Source organism: Dendroctonus ponderosae, unplaced genomic scaffold (assembly GCF_020466585.1).
Source record: "Dendroctonus ponderosae isolate FM_Combo_2020 unplaced genomic scaffold, Dpon_F_20191213v2 Dpon_F_20191213_1, whole genome shotgun sequence".
Taxonomy (NCBI): domain Eukaryota; kingdom Metazoa; phylum Arthropoda; class Insecta; order Coleoptera; family Curculionidae; genus Dendroctonus; species Dendroctonus ponderosae.
The window spans coordinates 53,620,609-53,644,347 of record NW_026017110.1 but is presented as its reverse complement, the minus strand read 5'-3'; the positions used below and the strand labels follow the sequence as shown (position 1 = coordinate 53,644,347).

Here is a 23,739-nt window from a genome sequence, read left to right as displayed (position 1 = left end):
GCTGATATTGATGATCTTAAAAGGCGAATTTCCCGGTGAAGTTTTCCGAAATGTTAGGGAGATCTAAAAAAGACTTAATTGTCAGTTACAGGAAATCTAACAACAATTTGAACAATTGATAAGACAGTGTGTAAGTAAATCCCATAGGTTTTATTGTAGAAATTTCTTCTCCGCAAATAAAAATTTATTTTTGTCGATGTCAAATACTCAATAAACAAGAAATAAGATCAAAATCAAAAATAAGAAATCAATGTTTAAACTAGATTTTCTTCCTGTTATTTAACTATTTTAACAGTGTAACCTACTCTTCCAATCATTTGTATTACAGGGAGACCCAATAGAATTGTTTTTGTGTAAACATTAAACTGAAAACCAAAATTTGAATGCAGGCAAGTTTAACTGATTCTGCCACTTTGAAAAGCAACAAAGTAGTAACCAATGTAAAGATAATTGAACGCCCTTGAAAACGCTGTTCTACTTGACCCTCCTTTCCATTTAAGATTTAAAGGGTGACATCTACTTCTCCTAGGGGGTTGAAACAAGAAGGCTAAAAATATAGATCTCAAGTGTCCCCCTTACACATAAAATTGACGGGTCTTTCCGATTTTTCATATTTTCTACTGCAAAAAAGATATTAAGGGTGGGGGAAGTTTCCAAACTTACACCCCGTACATGTGCAGATGATGGCGTATTATGTAAGTTGTAAAATCGAGATTCTAACGATTAAACAATACGAAATGTAAAGCAAACGGAAAATTGCTCTACCCGTATTATAATTGTATATTTTAAAGCATCGTTGTTAGCATCACATCATCACATAACATATTATGTATATGTAAAACGTGGTGTTTTGTAGAACGCAGAATGATACTGAAAAACAATGAAATTTTCAGCATAATCAGAGCCGACAAATGTTTCTGATATAAGTAGGTACACATTTCGAGATGTGCTAATCTCAGGTACCCCCATGGCCGGTTTCAAGCCTATTAGCTCTTTTCAGCTGGGTTTAACCTGAGAACAAAGCTCATGAGAGTTCTTCAAAATTATTCATGTTGTAGTTGCTTGGACTCTCGGAGAAAAACGATAGCAACTAGTGCCACGTCGATGTAAAATACATGGGCGAAATACAAGTGCAGGTTTCGGGAGTGTTCTTTTGAAGCCGATGAGAGCTAATAGGCTGGAAACCGGTCCTGTAATAAATCTACTTACATCAAAGAATGGTCTTGTTTTCCGGAAAACACGAAAAGTTTCGTTTGTTTCTTTGGTCAATAAGGTAATTTAGACACTTTCTACTCACCCCTATTTAGGTGCGTAAGTAGAACAAAGGGTGATACATTTATATATCAAATCAATAGCTATTGCCTTATACTGATAATAAAAGATCGTTATAGGTGTCAAATGAGTTCAATTTTGTTTGAATCCGAGGTAGTGACGTGATAACATATTGGGTGAATGAAGAGTCGCTTGGAGACCACTTTCAATTTATCCAATATACGACGCCTTTCGGTTATTTCTAACACATAACCATCATCAGGTAACAAGACCTAAAACTGCGTCAACGGTATTATAGGTGGAAAAAAGCCGGACATCGGTCACATGACAAAGGTTCCAACACCCCAAAATTATGTTCAAATGGAGACAGTTTTTAGTTGCAGATTGAATATCTTTGTTAATTAATAACGGGGAACTTCAGACCATATCAGATCAAAGTAACCCGTCCGATATATCTCCTTAACTTAGAGGATGATCTATCCATTTCTTAATTAAATCTTACTTAATACATTCAAGTCAGCTGCAAGTAGTTCGAGGCATACCATCTCAGAAACTATCAATTGTTAATGAAGTGCCCTAAGGTTCTATCTCGAGACCACTTGCTTTACATGATATATTATATTATATTATGGAGCCTAAAATGTTGGCTGCTAATCTTGATACACACGTCTTGCTGCTAGTCTAATAACTTGAATTAGAGATGTATTATTACATTAAAATATGTTCCTTTTTTATCGCACTGGTGCTACTTTTGGCAAAAAATGTTTGCCTTTGGCCAACATAATGAACTCGCTATTACTAATGAAGACTGCGCAAATTAAAATATTTCGGCTTAGAAGAACTCGACGTATTTTCCCATCGTCTTTTAGTAGGGTTTTCGCGGTTTACAGTAAATAAATTCTACCGCGTTTCAAAACAACCCTGAGCTTTATCTGGGAAAATTATTTTAAGGTCCTAGCTTTTCCACTGCGTTATTTGAGTGCTATTTCAACAATTAAGTTTTACAATTCATTAATTTAAAAATATGTATCTTAGCAAGCCTTCCTTAAAATAATTATTTTAGAATTATTTATCCGACGTCAAAACTTTCCTTAGCTTTTCTAAAGAGATGCCATAGAAACATTATTATTATTATAAATGTAGTAAATTGAAACAGTAATAATGTAATTCAATAAACTTTGATCGCGTGTTGTTTTTGAAATAATAATTGAGCGGTCAGCAGGAAAAAGGTAAAAAGTATGTAGTTATACATTTGAATATTCTTATTGCCAAATTATAAAATCTTTCAGCTATGAGATTATTCAGTTAACTAGTTTTTTCTTTTGCTCTTGATCCATTTAATTTACTTACTTCTAACCCCTCAATTGATACTTAATAGGCATTTTTCTCAGTTCCCCATGACTGATGACTGAACAGAAACATTAAGGAAACGTGCTTATAGAACGAAAACTAACTCAAACGCTAGATGAGATGAATTAAACAAAAATCAAATAATTATGTATATGTATGTCAATTCTACTGCCTTGTAAAGGAGCATCTATATTGAACAAATAAAAGTAGCAAACATTAATCTACTGCAATACCAATATTTTGAATTTGTCACAATTGTTGATATAATAAGTCCTGCTTGCCCTTTCTACACTGTAATATTTATATCAGCGATAATGCTTGTACTATATTTAATACTATTATTAGAAACCCAGCCAGTATTATTGATTCAAAGGGGATCTTAATCAAGTTTACGGAATAAGGATGACGATTATAGGAGTGTCGCAATTAGTTTAATACCGCACGCAAGTTACATTCGCTAATGAAGTTGATCAAAGTCGGTGTAAAAAACACATTAATTGAAACATTAAATTATAATTTCAAAAAATACTGGTGAAGCTGGAAAAATATGTGTTCAACACTATTTTTATATTTTTATATAATTTGAAACAGAAAAAGATTTTCTTATTATTGTAAAAGATCTCTACAGATTTGGACCAAACAATATGTGATCCATATTTAGACATTTTCCATATTTTTCAATATAAATATGGCGTTAAAAGCTTTTTAACTGTGTAAGATTTAATGGCTATCCGATGACCGGTTAAACAAGCAAACTATAAACATTGAAACATAAAATGGTTACCAATTTCACTGTTAGTCTAAACTTTCAATGAAACATGATCACCCCCATCTGAAGAACGAAGGGAAATAAAATCATCAATTCAACTGGTTCATGGGGCAAACTACGAAACATTAATCTACTTCCACGCCAATATGTAGATTTTCAATTAAGTTGGTTCGCATAGTACGTATGTAATTTATATAGTACTGATATTTGTAATAGGCAATAGTTGTAAACCGTCAAGTTTTTCAACATTGGCTGAATTACGCATCCACCCATACCGATAAATCTAAATTAAATAGATTGGTTTATTTATATTGAGTACTAGTTTAATATAAATGATAAGTAATAAAGGTAATATCCACATCTTTTGCTGATTACGTAAATAATGTACCTTTGGTGTATTGCGATTACATGACCTAAAAATGCGACCTCCTTATCGATGTGCTTACTTAGTTCTTCATGTATCCAGTAAGATAGGAATTATACTTACGATCAAGTATACTTCAATCGGGAAACACCGATTGTTATTCGTTTTCACAAATCAATCACCGTTGTTGTCTTATCTCTTCAGGGGAAATAGAAATATGTCTAAATGCTGGAACACGTTTTATTTGCCAAAGGTAAACACAAACTTATATTATGTATTATTAGTTTTATTTTTAGCCTTATTGTATTAACCTGCGGAGCTTCGATTACTAACCTGGGATTTATATTATTATAGATTTATTAATGAATGCTAAAGATTAACCGCTAGTAATATTAGATAATCTATAAAAATCAATAAATATGCATGAAATTATACAATTATAAATAAATCGGGCCAACAGTAGAAAATTAGGAACGGAAAAGAAACGGAAAGCCTACAGACAGAGAAACAATTCCAAGTTACAAATAGTTATTTCCTCATTGAAATTGAATTGAAAATGTGAAAAATTGAAATCAACAATAAAATTTTAAAAACTATTCTCCTAAGATATGTAATGTCGAAATAGTCTTAAAACAGCTCATAAGGAAAACAATAGTTAAATTTACTAAAGTTAAAAGCGATTCGATTTAAAGTCTGACAAACCGCAACATGCGTAACTCCATACCGACCAATCTTATTGCAACTCCGGTGAATTTGAAACGTCTGGAAATGTATATCTTAAGCGGTTTGAAACCGAATAATATCAGATCCAAATTGACTTCGCCCCAGTAATTTGCCAAACATTTTAGAAATCTTAGCAATTAATTAATGACCAATTGAAGGAAATCATGAAGTGAAGCAGATTCGGATTTATGAGTTTTCAAGGCCAAACAGAAGCTGCAGAAAAGTTATGTAATGGTTGAGTAAGTGGAGCTTTATACAAATTTACTGCGTTATTGGAAAAAACCCTCTATTCACAGGATTGTACAAAACGTACCATTACTTAAAGAGACTAGATAAATATGATGAAATTATATACACCTCAACGTTTTATTCAGTAAAATAGCTCTGATAGTGATATTTATTGAGATAGAAAATAACAAATTACAAAATGTTCAAGTGCCCCAAGCTAAATAACATACGGAGGAAATGACGTATTATATTTAAATAATCCCGTTATCTCGCAGCATGGTCACTGGTTCGTAAAAATCAAAAACACCCACGATGTCGCATGAACACATTAATTACTTATTGAATTCCATGACTTCCTATTCTCAAAATAATATATATTACGCTCGAGCATATGAATCATTGGCGCAATGTAATAGTAATATTACTTCCTGCTTAATAAAGTAATTTGTGCGTACAACTTCATTCACCTAATCGAAATATATTACTTTGTTTGCTTTGCCACAAATCAGTTAATGGACTTGTAAATCAGCCCGTTCATTCGTATAAGTAGGTATAATCTTTAGTGGAGAGTAGCACTAATTTCTTTCTTTTTTTATGCACAATAATAACTTTTACGTCATTGGTTGATTAGGTCGAACGAAATTGGACTTTATGCATTAACACGTTTTGCAAGTAAAACTTTTGGAATAACCAAACAACAATGACAAGGTTGAGATCCACTAAGAAGGAAAGGATTAAGAAACGGCAATGGTTTTCGGATTCAATAGTGAACAATAACCAGAACTACCGATTGAAAATAGTTTTTTAACTAATTGACCAGCTAGAGCCTCACCGGGATGTTTCATTCTACCCTGTTATTGAAGGGGTTTGTGTCCGTTCAAGCTAAGTAAAGCTGTTGAGGACTAATAGGTCCGAAACTGGTCTTGAGCTCGCTTGCTTGGACAAAGCCAGAAACCTGTGTTTGTACGAAAATAACGCCGTTTCGATAAATAAAGTTTGCTTTTCGGAAAAAAGACAAATACAAGAAGTTGAACCAGAAAAATAGCAAACCAATTTTTTACAGCTGCTATTAAAACAGCCTACTAGAAAAATTTAATCTTCTAGTACTTCCAAGTATTCATAATGATCCCTACGTCTCATCTCATCTTAACTTATTTACAACCAACCGACGGATATCGGAATATTATTAATCACCTTTCGATATCGTAACTAGAAACCATTTAGATAATTAACTAGTGATATTCGCATGCACCAAGAAAGTTATGTTCAAGTTGTGGCAAGTCCTTAGACTTGCCGAATCGAATGTGTCGAAGCAAATGGAAGCCGCACTATTCACGGGACTTTAGTAATAATGTTATTTCCATTGATTGAGAAATCTGCGGTCTAATTCAGTATCTGTTGGAGATTTTCTAAAATCGAATAAATTCGTTTTGGCGGTCGGGATATATGGTTAAGTCGATGCATAAGAGCAGAATTTAAAAACTTAGAAAATGTAGTTATTGCGGTTTTAAATGTTTCTTGCATATTTTCAGTTACAGAGTTCAGAACATTACAAAACCACATGATCCTTACAGGACAAAAACGTTCAACAAAAAAAAATTCGTAGAAGTGCGTATAATATTTTGTTTCATTTATCATAAATTGAAGGCATTTTTGTAGTTTCCTCATGTGTATGTTAAGTATGATATTAATTTCGGAAAAAACTGAAAATGAAATAAATCTAGGTCTAGGAAAGAGAATGGTCAATATAGCAATTAAAGCTTTAATTTGAATGAGCTATTGGAATACGAGAGAATATTGCCAGCGTCTTAGGGTATCAGAATTAAAATGTAATTAAAACAGAACAAGAGGGGAATTGGAAATTCGAGACCATTTCCCACCACGTAGATATATCTCTTGTAGGGCCAAGATACTATTCTTTGTTTTAACCTAATTGTTATCTGGGCAAAATAATTGAATTAGGAAAGAAATATTAGATTTTAGAGCCTCTCTCCGAGATTTGTTGACGATTTATAAAGGTCGCCAAAAATAAAATCTGAAAATGAGATCTGTCGAAAGCAAGTAAATGTAGGCATAAACTTTGGCAGTTAAATCTACCTATGGCCCGAAAAGCAATGAAAATTGGATACGCAAATTTTCCACATCGCCAGTTTACAATTTTAAACACCGAATGTGGATAGATTAGAACGCGAAAAAAGCTATTTTGACCATGAAAAGGTTGTTTGAGCCGTAAAAATATAAAGTTCGGAACATGAGTCTGCCCATATTTTTCCTAAACAATCAAATTTAAATACTCAATTATTGGAAACTGTGTTACTTATTATTTTTTGCACCTTTATAAATTAATAATACAAATTGTTACTTGCATATTTTGTGACAGAACCGGTGACTTTAATTAAATTTAGGTCTATTTAAAATTTTAACGATTTCGAGGCTCCGCCCTATACATATTCACTGGTTCATTATAAATTACTTCTCCCTGCTATAACCTTGGTTGTCAGAGAGACAACAAATTAATGATCTTCTTGAGGTAATGAATAAACATCGAATCATACATTATATCATATTTGACGGTGTCAAATTAATGCTAGGAGCGTTGGGGAGCAAGAAAACCTAAGGGAAGCAAAATTTAATTTGGAATAAACGCCCCTCAAACAGAGGGTGACGGGCTAATTCCTAAAGAGCCGACAAATATTGACGTCACATTGACCAATTTTCATCGATCACCTCCATGCGACACTCGCAACTGAACAAGGCCAAGGGATAAGTATTTAGTAAAATCGCATACAATATAATAATACTTGTAACCCGAACTCATTTTAACTTTTTGCAAACTGAGAGAGTATGTAAGTTGGAGCTTTCGCTTTATAATGTTTATTTAAGCTCATTTATGTTCCAGAATGCCACCGATGCACAAAACTAGTTGTACAACATATACAAATTAACTGTATAAAGAAAGTAGGTATAGAACAACTCTTTGGAAGAAAAAAGTTTGAAACAAGGATGCGAATTATGCCTGCCACAAATGGTGTGACGTGTTCGGTAAATCGCTTTAAAATGTTCTACGAGCTTCTCTTCAAATTATGCAACGGTCTGGCTTCTACGAAAGAAATTGCTTTTGCTGATAATTACGTGGCTAATTTGTACAATCCCAATTATAATCACTTATCAATGACTTCGCATAGGCGATTTCATCCTTTATATCGATACCCTAATGCTGACGGGTCGTAACCCACACGAAAATTTTAAATTATATATTTGGGTCAAAAACAAACAACAACAGTCAAATCGTACATTCCTATCTGCTCTTCATAGATAAAAAAATAAAAATACAGAAATAGGCAACAAATAAACATTAAAAATAAAACATTACACGCTCAAGCATTTAGCATTTATTACCAGTGTATGGTGTGCCCTGTACAAATTTATTAAATTGGGTTTCGACCTATGAAAATCAGGGCATCGATATACAAATATCCCAAAAACAATGTAGAAAATGTCGGTAGATTATTAGCTCGTTTATTGTATGAATTAAGAAGTGTTTGGTCTTCCTTCCCATGTACATATATGGAAAATATATATAAAAAAAATATAAAATAAAAATCAACATATACCTACTGGTGTTAACGAAAGTTACCAGTAATTGCAAAATTCATTTTTATTTGTAAACAATACACAAAGTAGTACTTTCAAATTGCTAATAAATAGATTTCCTACATAATGCCTTAAGTTCAGAGAACAAAACGAGCAAACCCTTTTAAAGTTTTCCACTAAAACTGTTGCTTTTCAGTAAAGCTGCCCTTTTGTTCTTTCTATAGAGTTGTTAATCATTTTCTCCGAATTCTTTCACTCGAAATGGATTCTTGGATTCTGACCTATGACATTTCACGAGGCAATTTTATTTTTCCACCCTTCTAGATATTTGTTTCATAACTTGCCCATAAATGAAACAAAAAGTGTGATTAATAAAAGTAATGGTTTCGGCATTTTTTAGATTAGAATGTTTAGTCTTGAAAATTAACATTTAAAGCGTGTTTAAACTTTATTAATGAGCATTACATATAAAGAATTTTAACACGCCACAAAATTGTGTTTTTTATTATCAAGTTCTCAATTAACTGATGAGTAATTTAAATTAAAACGACCCACAAATGTTTATTTTAATTTTTTTCTTAGCCTTACTATTGTTCGTAAATGCAAGTCCGGTTCTGCAATAACTAAAATAAATGTTTATGGAAATTTATTGCCGAAAAATTTGAACTATAAATCATACGCTCAATAATTTGTTAATTGTACATGCAACTGGAGTATTTATTGCATTAACAGGAACGTTGGCCAAATAAAATATTTCAATTCTTTTTAAAATGAACGATTAATATTCAATCCGATCACTTGACAAACAATTGAATTTCGTTAATCTGGAATTGGGACGTTCTCTTTGAGACAAATAAGCAAAATTTATGAAACGCAAATTCCTCTACCATTCCCAGTCACGAATATGAACTAAAACAATCACGCCTACCTATAGGCATGTGTGATTACCTCCAAGCGAAAATGTGCAGTTGCACAGTTTTTTTGCAATTAAAGAATAATCTGTGAAACGGGCACACTGCACACTTTACATAATTACACAATTACCAGAATTTACGGTCACGACATTAAAAGAATCCAAAAATTCAGAGACTGAACAAGTCAATTGAGAAGTGACAACCTAAATAACCGTAAGCAGTAAACGATCTCAACATCTAGTTGAATTGAGTTAGGTGGCGAATAATGTTCGGAACACCCACTTACGAAAGAACGTGTAATAGAACTACCAAATATGTACAGGAAACTACTAAATTAACAAATATCAGGCTATTAGGCAGAAAGTTTTCAGTTGTGTTGAAAAAAAAAGCAATAAAAGTCAGACAGCCAATGACTTAACAAAGAAACCGTTAAACAGGCGATGAAACATTAACGGGACAAGGCGAGGCAAAAATAACTTTTTGCGGTAACAATTTACCTGCTCTCGTACGTAGTACGAAATTAATGCACAATCATGTAAAGTCCTAAAAATACAACTCATCAATCTATCAGATATTTCAAAAATGTAAATCGAATATAAATGTTGTACATAAAACAAATCTACAAACAATTAATTAAGAAACAATTAACCCAAATTAGCCTTATCTTTCTATTTTGGCGTTTCAAACTAGGATAGACATGACCAATCCATAATAGAAATTAAAAAATTAAAGAAAAATTATGAATGAAGAATAATATGACATGAAAGATAGGGAGTTTAATGCAGTGGACGATACAACGAACAATAAACTTCCTCACTGTCTCGCTAAAATAGAATTTTGAAAAACTAAAGACGGCAGGCTTGCTTTATCCCGCATAAGGAACGAATATTCCAAAGTGTGATAGTCAGTTCAGTATTCCAGAAAAACGATCATTTTCGAGTTGCAAATTGCCGCATTGGAAAATCGATTTGAATACAATCAACCGTTCAGTACGAAATTCGACGACTACTATTGACATACTAAATCATAAATATCAGAATCATCTACAAGTGTAAGCGGAAAATATTCACGAAGATATTAGGCGGACGCGTTTATAAAAATGCAAAATCTGCATGTGTCCGACTGCATGATGCACCAAGAATGCAAAATAAAATTGAAGAGGGTAAAGAAGATCGAAAAGATGTTAACACACAATCAGAATCTCTCAATAAACTGAATTTTTAAGAGGACATCGTATGACACTTCATACCAATGTACGAAGATTTTATAACTTATAAAATTTATAATATGCAACTCCTTTAGAGAAATAACATTATCTGTTAAATAAAAAAATGAATTACACCGGTAACCAAAGGTACAATGAGCGCTTGTTTACAAATCAAAGTTCTCTTTTGGTTGCTGTTTTTGTCTAATTTGGCCTCCTTCAATGACAAAAATATCACGTCTCGCTCCAGGGGAGAAAATTAAAAAGGGTAATTTTGAACTCACTGCTAACGCCAAATAAAATTACATCACAGCTCAATGAACCCTTGCCTAATTGCCGTCATTTATTTAATATTTGATGTCATCAACCTTCAATATAAATAACATTAAAATTGGGAATTCCGGTGGAACATAATCATTAAAGTAAAAATGTTAGGGTGTTTAACACATTTTATACCGTCAATCCTTTAATTACGCTAAGTGGGCACACGAATATTCACATGTAATAATTCTAATGTTTAGGATTACAGTTTGCACATGTTTCTTCTTTAAATAAACTAGAAAAAATGAAATACTCCGTACACCTGTGCCCGGTGTCTCAAAATAGAAATTTTGTTTATAATAAAATGTAACAGTTAAGGCATAGCAGGGAGGAAACTCAGGCGCGCGATCTGCTAAAATTAGACTATTTGTGTTTTCAGCCTGAAAGAAATTATGCAAAAGTTAATGTTGCGGAAATCTAAATACATTTACATTTAATTTCCTTCAGTGCCGTGGATTTTCCTGAACTATTTACAGTGGAAATATACAAGAGTTTTACATATTTGAGTCATGTAAAAATGTGGGCAATGATGCTTTTACTTACCTATATTCTATAAAATACCACGTACTAAATAATAAAAAAAATAATCAGAGACCTTCGAAAGTATTTTGAAGTTTTAACCGATTGCTCCAAGATATTGTGGATACTACCTAATATACCGGGTGTCAATTTGAGGACTTCCCACCCTTAATATAAAAATATGAAAAATCTGAAAGGCCCGTCAATTTTATTTGTAAGGGGGACTAAATTAGTATTTTTAGCCTCCTTGTCCCAACCCCTTAGGAGAGGTGTGTCACCCTAAGAATCTTAAATGGGAAGGGGGGTCAAGTGGCACATCGTTTTAAAGGGCGTTCAATTCTCTTTACATTAGTTATTATTTTGTTGCTTTTTGTCCAGAGGTTTCCGAATAATCGCGTTTCAAAGTTGTAGAAATAATTAAAGTTGCCTGCATTCAAATCTTGGTTTTCAGGTTAGTGTTTACACAAAAACGATTGTATTGGGTCTCCTTGTAATACAAATGATTAGACGAGTAGGTTACACTGTAAAAATCATTTAATAACAGGAAGAAAATCTAGTTTAAACATTGATTTATTATTTTTTATTTTGATCTTATTTATTGATTAGTAATTTTTTGTAATTTTGTTTACTCAAAACTAACTTTAAAGTAAAAAATAATTTTATAAGTCGCGCATAGCAGAAACTGATTTTAGATATCTTCTAAGCAAATACATTTAAGCTAGGATTGTGTTCAATCTGCTGCAAGATAAACTAGTCAAGTAGACCGGAATAAATCATATAAACTTTTAACGTAAGAAGTAAATAGTTTCGCACAATCTAAATTAAGCTGCAACTTGAAAAAAATACCATTAATTAACCGGAAAAGTTTCAAAATCCTCTATCAGAGGAAATACCTTAATATTAACAATTCTGATTAGTTAAAATTCGCATATCTTTTTAGATTCATTGCATATGGTTGTGAAGTATGTTCAAAATGGATAGGAAACAGTTTGCATCACAAATAGATAGATTAACCTTAGATTTAACAACAAAAACTGTGTTTATAGGGACAATAATATTGTAGACGGTTCGGAATCCAACCTTGGCTAGCTCTGATCTGGGATTTACGGTTTTCTATTCATAACGAACTTTATTTTGTCATTATTTTCCTATAAATAACAGCGTTGCATTGACCACGACTGTTGAAGCGCAGCTAAACAAATCGCTAGTTCGTTTCCAAATTTCTCATACTCAGAATATAAATTATCCATACCGATTTACGGTTTTGCAATTGAACTTTTACAGCATTTTCCAAAACTATAATGCTAGCAACTTAAAAAGTAACAACTGGGCTAAAGCTAATATTTTCGAATCAAAAGCGGTTTTGGCGGTCTACTAGAAACCCCGTGAAACAGAAAAACATTTTATTAGCGAATAAAAAGTATTGAATGAAAAGATCCATAAATTATTTCTAAATGATGAAATTTTCTATTATCGTAAGACAATAATCATTTCAACGAAAATATGTTTAACAGAAAAACTCCACACCTCAGGCTCAAGCAAAGAAACCCATTATCACGAAAAATGTGCAAAAATTATTGAAGGACTTTGTTGTATAAATATATAGGCAATTTATTTTCGGGAAGGTATAAACTAGGATATTTCAGTGCAACGTGCAAAATTTCGTTCGCACCTCCTTAATTACAACGAAATTTAAGTAAAAACTAAAATAATTTTAGTATTATTGATAGAAGGTATAATACATCCGCCTACATAGCAAAATCGTTGATAAAAAATTGACCACGCAGCATTTTCCAAATAACTGTGATCTATTATGGCAATTAAACAATGTGGTATGTTTAAAAATATTTACTAGAGGTACATTTAAAAATCGATTATAGCAACCACACGTTTACTACCGAATATGATGAAGCGATTGATCTTTATAATTTTATTTATAGAACAGAGTTGATTAAAATTTTAGTAAACAGACTGTAAAACACTGTAAACAGACAAAAACCCCGTCGCAATTCAATATAATGTTACGAGCATTGGTGTATTAGGATTTGAATCGGATTCTAGATTTCACCAGCAAATAACATTCCAAGATTGACGGTGATTGGAATTCGGACATTGGAATAAATCCGACATATCTCTACAGGAAAACACCCTTCCTAGTAGTTATTATTGGACTAGATTAATTTAAGAATGCAAATAAAGAATTTAAAAATTGGGGCTCTTTAGAACAAATCCGTTGCTCTTACAGTCATTAGAAAAAGCGTTCACTTAACTTAAGTAAAATTAAACTCTATTCAGTGACTTTCCAGTAAATACTTCCTGAGTATAGTTTGTATTTGGGTCTTGCGCATAAAAACAGATGTTTACATTGTGAATTTTGCTATTAAGGAATAAACTCACTCACTCAATGTTAGTAAGTTAAATTTACCTTTCAGGAGTTCAACTTGGAGCAAATATCTCAATCCTTGACAACTGGTTCAGATGCTTTCAATTCTATTCGTCATTATATACGAACGTCTGAACACAAAGTACCTACTAATGCATCGATCATTCTGTTACAGTAACTGAATACTGTTAAAAGTTTGATCAAATTTCCTTTTTTCTTTTGCTGAATAAAGTGGTGCGCGTATTATTATTCCTACACATTTCATCCTATATCTAAGATCCCGTTTGTTATTAGTCCCTGTTTGGCACTTCTTCCACATCCATATGAAAAAAACAAAAGGATTCAAATGGATTTTCCTGATCCAGAAGAGGTGTCATAAATCATTTTGAGTTTTTTGTTCCCGCTTCTGAATGATATTTCGAATATGAGAAAACTGGGTCACTAGAGGGAGCTTGGGGTTATACCACAAGCGCTCTTTCTACATTCAAGGTTCTCTTTTTGAAAGCTAATTTATTTTCCGACTAATTAATATTATGTAGGGGGTGTATTGCGAGAGCTGGTAATATATATTCAATGTTTTTGAGACTCAAAATGTCCGGCTGACATGAGTCGATTAAGGGCTTGCCACTCCTAAGCTCATTAGGCAAGAAAATACTAGCTTTATTCCTAACCGACGGCCTAATTCGTATATAATGTTTATATATTTGTTTGCTCATAAAACTGCTAACGTTTTTAGGGTTCTCCATCTTAGGGTTCTCCATCTAAAAATATCAAGACGAGGGTCTTGCGTTTAGCAAAACTGCTCCCTAGGGATACGTTCTAACTTCCGACCGAAACGAACTTGGTGATACTTTTTCCTTTCGCACAAATGGGAATTCTGCATTTTGGGTCAACAATTTCCGATTTCTCTTTACTTAACATTTTATATTTCATGGTAAATTACGGATTTTACGGTTCTTTCGGGATGATATCAAGAATTACGCTCTCAGGCTTTCAATAATGGATTTTGTGGTTAGTTACTTTTCTCTGTTGTTTCATCTTTGATAGAAAATATTTTCCATTAAATTTAACTAGTTTTTTTATGTGCTGGATTGTGAGTTTACTATTTTAAATGCATATTCATTCAAAATCTACATAGTGCTAACGTATTCTTGATTTCACAAAGGGTGTAAACTCAAAATCAGAACAATTTTTTCCACGGCCAATCGTCAAGCTGGTTAAATTAAGAGGCATATGAATATAGCAGTTTAGGGAAACGAGGCATACATTTCTGGTACCACATTTGACGATTGTTTTCTGGAATTGCGCGAGTAATTGGAAAGCGATCCGCTGCGCTCATCTTTATAATTAAATTAGTATGATTAAAAATTTGCTGAGAAATGTTTGTCTTTAAAAAATATATATATTGCCTGTCAGTTTTGTTTAGCTAGTTAAGGGATGATGCTTATTAAAATGGTATACATCTTCATCACAGAACTGACTATTTTCATTTGGAGGAGAAATGGGAAATTTTCCTTATACTCCTTATGGCTACTTCACATCAAGAAACAAACGACTCGAGTCGAATAAATTCCATCAATACAAATCTTATAGCCATCACAATTACTCGATTTAAAACTGCCAGATTTTTTGCTTAGGCGTAAAAAAGGTGATTGCAAAAAGAAAGTTTAGAAAAGATTCCGGAAGATTTTACGAGAAAGGTTTAATATTGAGAAAATAATCAATTCAACATTTCCAATCAGACATCAATTTCACAAAAAGCACTGCCAGTTAACGTTGACGGCAAATTTCATGTTTAACACAATGCAATCATTTAATTATTTTTTTATTCAAATGTATTTGACGCGTGTTTACCTGTACGTACATTAAGTTTTAGTCTATTTATTTGAGGGATTCAACAGAAGTATTAGGAATTTGCTAATGTAATTCCGCTGATGTGAACCAAAAATAGGAATCGTAAGAATCAACGCCATGAAAACCTGAATAAGGTCTAATCTGGATTTACCTTTTTTCATTTGCAATCCAGCAGCTGGCATTTATTGATTAGCTAAAAGCCCTGAACATGAAGCCATATCATCTACGAATTACAGCGACGAAGTTGAATATTACGAAATAACTTCAATGCATTAAAATATACAGTCCCTCGGAAACTCCTTAAATGGTAAGTTTGTATGAAATATTGGAAAGTCTTTACGAGTTTTGCGCATCTAAAAGGAGAGTAGTATAGGTCCCATCCTCATTGCAATTTATATTAACAATTTAAATTCAATAGCAGACAATGCAGCAAATGCAATAACCTGTTATGCAGATGAGATGAATCTGCTCGGAGCTGAGAGAAAATTCGACATTGACGAATTTAAAGAAAGCCCAGAACAAATATTTTCAAAAGCAATGCAATAAGTTCATTAAAAAAAACTGTAAATGATGAAGAGAGAACATTATAGAGAGATTATAAGAAAATTATTATCGCTGACTTATTAGAAGCTACAATAATATGCATCTATTTAATTGATGCTTTTGGATATTTGGCGCATATTTTACTCATGTTAGTATAGTCCTCACAACGTTGACACAATATGGATTTTTGTTAATACAAGCACATTTAAAAAATAATTAACTTCGATTAGCTCCTCTGGCGATATAATTTCAACACAATAATTTCTTAGCATGTTTATTCAATGGTTACGCTTGTGATTTATTACTGCATTTCATGGAATGAGATTTACAATAAACCGGGTAGGGATTTGCAGTGAGGGATGAAGCAAGCGAAATGGCAGTTGTGGGTCACGTTTTGAAATATATCGTACCAAACGCAATAGAAAGCTGCCAGATGTTTGTGGCAGTGTAAAAAGCAATATCAAAGAGGCATACATTTTCGCTGCATACGACTTACTAATTTGCGCTCAAATGCAACGTCGATTGTAAAAATTGGAAGAACATTGCAGAAGTAACCTTTTCAACTGGATATACTACTGCGAAATCCTCGCTACTCGAACTGCAACACCCTCGATATTCTCAGTAAAATCATTTGTCAGCAAAAATATATTTTAGAAGATTTGATTGAAGCAAGGTACTGCTGGTGGCGAAGATACAGTTTCCATTAATGGGTGCGAGTTCAGTTTTCTACAAATATCAATCAAATATTTCAATTTTGAATAGGTCCTTGGCGTTTCGTCAAATCGTCTAGCGATAAGTAAGTAATCCTTTGTAATAATGGAAAGATATTTCAATGGCGTTTGCCAAAAATAGGCTGAAGTTTTGACATGGATTTACTCCTGCACATACTGTCGATAGCAGCATTTCAGAAAATATCGCAAAAGAATATTCACGGCATATCAAAACTACGTGCCAGGCTTTTAATTTGGGGTTAAAAGCTATTCATATATCGCAGTTTTGATATAGGGGCTTCACTATACATATATCAGTTTCTTCAATATAATCTGTCTGAACGAACGTTTTGTGATGTGGGTCTAAAAATATATTTGGATTAAGAAGAAACATGTCTGTCTTGTTATAATGATCCAATAAATGTAAGCCGATAGTGTCGTAATTTTCCTAAGCGAATGATGTTCAACCACAATGACCTCCATAATCTCTGGAGTTTTTATCCTATACTCATTACATTCATTCCGTGGCATAAAATATTTATCAGATATTTGACTAAAAGTCCAATATCGTCTTGTAATGACTTTCTCTTTACAAAAATGCAATAGTTTTCTGTAATATTTGATTAGAAAAACGTAAAAAAGTAAGTTGAAATATTACTAGTTATGTTGGACCGTTGAAAAGCTAATTTTCGATAGACGCCAAAAGTAAAATCGAGCTCCAATTCCAATTTTATCTAGAAAACTAGTTGCTAAATAATATAGTTTTACACGCTTTTTAAATCAGCAAAATTTATTTTTGTTTCGGTTCGATTTAACCCACAAAAGTATACACCTATTTGTTCCTACAGTATACACATAAATGTTGCAAACTGGTCAGTTTCTTCACTCACTAATTTAGCAATATTGCCCGTTGCTCAGCTATGGCTATAAACAAGCCCTACACTAATTAAAACTGGCTTTTAATGATGTCCAGATCAATAAATGTATTTATTTAAACTAGTTTTCATATTCAAGAGCCTTTAAATCAAACGGCTTTTAATGGACAGAAATCTGTGATTCATTTACAAATTTCCATAACGGTTTTTGGTTCATTGCTTATTTATTCGCCCTCGGAAGTAGGTCAAGAAGGCGATTTATTGAAATTATTTTACACAAAATACATATCCCAATTTCAGAACAAGTGAGGATAAACATTAATAATTGTTTATCAAAACTTTGACAAGTCTAAATATTCTTAATTAAGCTGCAATTGTTGATCAATATACATTGCCGATTTCATTGTATTGGTTACTCATATGCATTTGTTTACGTTTTTCGATGGGAGCAACAATGGTTCACAGTCTATATAGAAGTAGGCTCGGTATTCAATTTGATATATGAGTAGCATCAACAATAAAATATCAAGAAAATGGTAGCCATCAGCGTATTTAGTGTTATACTTGTTTAGTTTCTAATAAGCGACAAGTAAATGTAATTAAAATATAAAAAAAAATTATTAAAAAATTCATAAGAATTTAAGGTGGTAATTACAAGAAAACATAATGAAGCATTCATCATGACAACACCGTTAATGAGGGGAATACGGACTAGTATCTACTTTTATCCCTACCACCTATTTTTCATTGATGTTGGTCCCAAACAAATCGGGATTTACGAATGACTCGCTTGGTCTATTTATTAATGTCTTTGATTGTTTGTAACCAAATCAGTTTCAACTAACAATAAGTGTAAAACAAGCTTGATTAATATAAAAACTCACGAATTGCCCGATAGCGATGAAATTACATACAATTTTCACAGCATTTTTGTATAGAAGAAATAAATAAATTTATTGTAAATACGAACAAGTCAAGCAAATTAAAACTCATCTAGTCATTTTATTTTCTATCCGAGTGACTCTTGACCCTCCAAGTTCATGCCATCCCTTAAGTCTACGCTCTTAATCAGCTCTGGGTTTGTTTCTGCCTGAATAGGCGAAGACATTTTCAAGGGAGTGTTGAACTTTTCCAAATATATTGAATCTTAATCTCTAAGATAAGAAAGTGGTAAATTGGCTTCTGTTTTCGAGAAAATTAAACACCCACGGAACTGGTGTAGCTAATTCTCTGAGAGAAGCGGGAAAGCAATTTAATATGAAACAGTCACAAGATGAACACTGTTTTAGTGCATACTAACCTACACCTAAATTGTCAAACATAAAAATCACTTGTTATTTTAATGACTTATTATTTTATCATGAAAACATCATCGTGTGAATTTTTCCAAACGTTTTTTAAGTGTATCCCAATATCAAAGGGATTAAACGTGGAACAATTAAAAATAAGCCTTTTTGTTCTAGATATGTATCTGTGTGGAGTCGGTGACCATAAAGGAGACCGCGCTATTTGGGACTTCATTTTCCAGGTGCAATTTGCGATATCTTTTTGTATAAGTGGGGCAACTTATTGCACTGATATGAATAAAATACCCACATATCACACTTGTTTTTCGAACTCCTATAAACTGTTCAATTCAGGGGAACAGCAAAACACCACTAAAGTTTGTTATTTTAAATATTTCACAGAAGGTAATTTTAAAGGAAGTTTGGTTTTTGAAAATGTGTGTGAAACCTATTTTTGGTTTTGAGCTTTCCCCCATTCTGATATTGGTTTTTTATAAAAAGCTCAATCATAGAAATTTGTATTTTGATGCACGTTAGCAACTAGTTGACGGATAGATAAGTTCTATATGGTTGAAGAGGGTTCATGTTACCCAACACAAATGGTTTGAAAAAATAGTTGAAAGAAGTTTGGCTTTGTTCAGCTTATGTCTTAGAATAAAAATTAACACCCCTGTTTTTTTATTCTCCCAGAAGGAATAAATATACTTAGCTCTGCATTTCATTCACAAACTTGTTTTTTCTTTTGTCATGTTTTCGTATTCTTAATAACAGTCCAGGAAAAAATACTTCCTTGCCGATTAGACGTATTTATCATAAACAGTTGCTGGCAAAGCAGGCGTCTGATTCATTTATGACTTTGTAGGATTTTATTAAAAAATCCTTGATGAATGCTAAACAGGTACTTTGGCAACTTTTGTACGGTTTATATTCAGTTTCTCGTCTCAGGGAAGGACCAAATGAAACAAGTTTATTAAGACTGCTTTTAAAGTTGACTGCAAAGCACACCCCTAATTTTGCTTCAATAAAAATATTTGCACATCATTATAAAACACCCGCTCAAGTTGTTTGAAGTGTTTAGAAACGTTATTCAATATTACGAAAAATTTACCTTAAATTTTCATCCAGAGGTGGGATAAATTCAGAAATTGTGTTTAATTACCCAATAATTTATTTAAGTAGTAATTGATAATTGGTAAACTGCACCTAATCGCATCGCCTGATGTCGATAATTTTGGGTACATACTGTACAATCATGTGAAATGTGAAACATCAAATATAACATTTTGATAATTTGGAGTTCTGAAAATATTGAAACAATGTAAAGATAAGCACATTTCTGTTATCTCAATACTATGTGCGTCATTTTAATTAGCGGCAATGAAGTGAATCAAATGCTATTAATGGTCTGACATTTTAGACCAAATATTTTTACTAATTCGGTGATGATTTTATTGGTAAAAGATAATTTGAATTTTTGACTAAATGCAGTTTTACGTTTTGGTATACGTAGAGATTAGCCCAATTTATTGGGTTTTTCGTGTTGGCTATTTAATTTAATTCAGTTTATTATCAAAATATGATTTGATTGTGTAGTAGTATAATGATGAATCAATTTTGGTTTTTTCCAGTAATCCTAATGATATTGAAAAACACTTACATTTAAGTTTGCTAGATCAAATCAATATAAATTTGTTATGTCAAAATGACCAAACGTGTTAATGACTGTACATTTTTACATTTTTATGTTTTATACATATTATATCTGAATATAACGGGGTATCCAAAAATTATTCGCACAAAAAAATCGGGAGGAATCATTAATAGGTAATCTTCCGGGTAAGTCTTGAAAATAATCTTCCAAAGTTACACTAATTTTTTTATTCTGCTGATTATAAAGTAAGTATATAAAAATTAAAGTTCGCTTCCAAATACATTACAGAAATATTTAGAAACATTATTGTATCTATTTTAGAAACTGAGTCATATGAGCTTGCGACACTAAATTTTCAATTGGCTACTCTCTATAAATTGATTAGACGGACCCATTTAGCTTGCTCACCACTTCAATTATTCAAAACAGTAATAGTGCAATCCGTACTTGTTCTATTATTTAGTGAAGACAAAGAAGCATGTGTACAACACAGGGTGCCCCAAGGGGCACAGCTTTGTTCTATTTTGCGAGCACGAAAACCACCAAAAATCAATTCTTTCAAATTAAATTCAAATATCTTTCTAATTCTGATAAGGTCATCTTATTTAATTTTAAAAATAACAGCGGTAAGGTTGTGTAAGATTGTCTATTCCCAAAGATGTTAGTTTTGAAATACAGTAAAGTTAACTTTTTCAATTGGCGATTTTGGTGAGGATTTTAATGGCAAGGTTTAATTTAAATTCAAGATGACAACGTCTTTATTAACTTTGTGGGTGAAGGTTGCTTGAAAATTTTACGTGATTTTGAAACCAGCTATTTGAACACATTGCCGCTCGTTGTTCTTAAAAACCTGTTTTGCCACCATTATAGCGCTCCTAATCGACTATTTTTTACGAAAATGTTTTTAAAGATCGATGGTTGAAGCGACTAACCAACAACGGTCGTTTCCTGTGGCCAACCCGTTTTCCAAACTTTCACTTTCAAAAATACTTTACTGCGTGATTAATTTTTTACTTCTGATTCCATTAAAGATCGTATCAATATATAACAACTATGGAAGATTGGAAACAGCAAGTGAGGAATGAATTTACAAACTTAAGCCCCGAAGATGCGCGAAGATTCAGAAAGTCAGGTTGAACAGTTATTGAAGAATTCATGAATCAAAAATATAACGTTGGGAAATTTTACTCCTTTTCATTCTAAAGAAAGCATGCATTATAATTATAATGAAAACATGCCTGTGCCTTTGCGGAGATCGAATGAAAAATATTCCTCATGTTCTTAAGCAAATTATCCAAAGATAATAAAGAAGTTTAAAGAATCCCCTTGATTAATTTAATGGTCGTGGCATGATTGATAATAATTTTCAACCGGTAAATGACATCGGTAAACATTCCGTTAGCATTTGATTGTCTTGAGCACGGCGCTTTTCAGATGGCCAACTAAGAATAGCTGCACCAAAAATCAACACCTAAATTCCGACATAAAAAGTTTCAATTGACAATGTTTTACAATCTAAAAGCGTTTTAATTAGGAAATTTTGCCGTTTTTTTAATAGTAAATAAAATTAAATTTTCAATTTTCATTTTCAGATTTTTATTTTTTGAGGTTGACATCGAGGTTTCCTCAATTTCACTCTCAAACTCATTTTGTGAACGCTCTGCATTATTTGATGTAGAAATAGTATCCAGTTTATTAAAATAGGTCATTGTCAGTCAACTCAGGATCTCAATGCAAATTAAATAATAAATTCCCCTTTAAACGAAAAAATTATCATTAATGCTTGCAACTTTCAAATTCAAAAAGTGTGTATAATATTATGCATGAAAATATTGAGTAGAATGTAATACAAAAATAATATACAGGGTGTTTGGTATACTGCCCAATTTTAAAAAATCTAGCTAGTTTGCTATAGGTACTATTTGCGGATTGACACCCTGTGGATTTTAACTAGCTATTTGACCTGGTTTTCGGCCGAGATTAATAAGTAAAACCGAAAACTAATATGCAAATTCGACAATAAATCACAGTTCTTTTTCCATCAAAGTGTATAATACGTCAATTATTTATGGATATTAGATGAAAGCTAATTAAAATATATTGATCTGTGTATAATTAAAGACTAGTTTTAATTAATGAAGGGCTTTTTATAGAGCTAGCTGAGCAGCGTTAAGTGTTATAAATTAGTGATGTCCATCCACAGGAACGCGGTTTTCTTCCTGGAAGCACTATCGAGTGGCTTGAATATCGACTATACTCCGATACAAGTAGATGTGAGCAAATACCTACTTTCAAAACGAAAAGTTGAGAACCCAGTGGCTAGCGTTGAATGTGCAATATAGCGGAAAAATCAATTAATTTGAACTATGCTGAAATTAGACAAATTTTCATCGATCAAAATACAAAAATATAATTGGATAGCGAGCAACTACTTTTTTAAATGAGTTGGCAACTTACCTGAGTATTATAGTAACATTGGCTTTACGTAAATAGTAATTTAGTAATGCCGGGGGAACGTAAATTCTCTCACGAGTTATAATTTACGATTCGTAGGCAAGTTACCTTGACAGAGATAAATAAATTGTGGATGAATGTTTGTTGTTTTTTTGCATTTGTGTAGTGGAGCGCATTGTAGCGGAAACTCAAGTGGAAACATGCAGACAGCAGGATTGAAAGTGACCTAGTTGGTGCCGCAAGTTTTTGCGAATCCGGAATTTCATGGGTGGAGTAGAAATTACTTACTTTTCAGCTTGGTCCAATATGTTCGGCTGCGTTAGTTGGTCGCCCCAGCCTTGTTTGTTGGCTATGCACAGTAGCGGCGGCGGGTAGTCAGGTTAACATCGGGCCAAAACAAGGGGCAACCGAACACTTTCGCGCACAACTGCTGCACGATGCCAAGCAAGCCGCTTTAGCCGCTCGCTACCGCCGGTCGCTGGTGATCTGCGTCGCTTTGAGACCGACGCCGTTAGAGGACGCCGCTTGTATTGCGGCCGGCGCGAGAGACGTCGGCCCAGTTAGCGGCGACGCGGCGCCGTGTGACGTCGAACCGCCTGCGCCGATCTTTCGAGCGGTCACTGAAAATGATTACCACGAACCTTGTTGCCGATTCCTCCACACGCAAATTTCAATTTTCCCCGCTATACATTCTGCTGCTAATTATCATTTTTCATTTTCAGAGA

General features: G+C 32.9%; 1 protein-coding gene across 6 annotated transcripts in view; it reads right to left on the bottom strand.

Moving 5' to 3' along the window:
• Window positions 1–23,548, bottom strand: part of LOC109533790 (plasma membrane calcium-transporting ATPase 1) — a 106,727-nt gene extending 83,179 nt beyond the window's left edge. For 3 of the 6 annotated variants that reach the window (XM_048662482.1, XM_019899194.2, XM_019899196.2), the window contains exon 1: window positions 23,303–23,548. The gene's annotated coding sequence lies outside the window, so the exon portion shown is untranslated. The remainder of the gene's footprint in view (window positions 1–23,302) is intronic. The other 3 variants (XM_019899200.2, XM_019899201.2, XM_048662504.1) reach the window with 2 other exon arrangements.
• Between the last annotated feature and the right edge of the window lie 191 nt (window positions 23,549–23,739).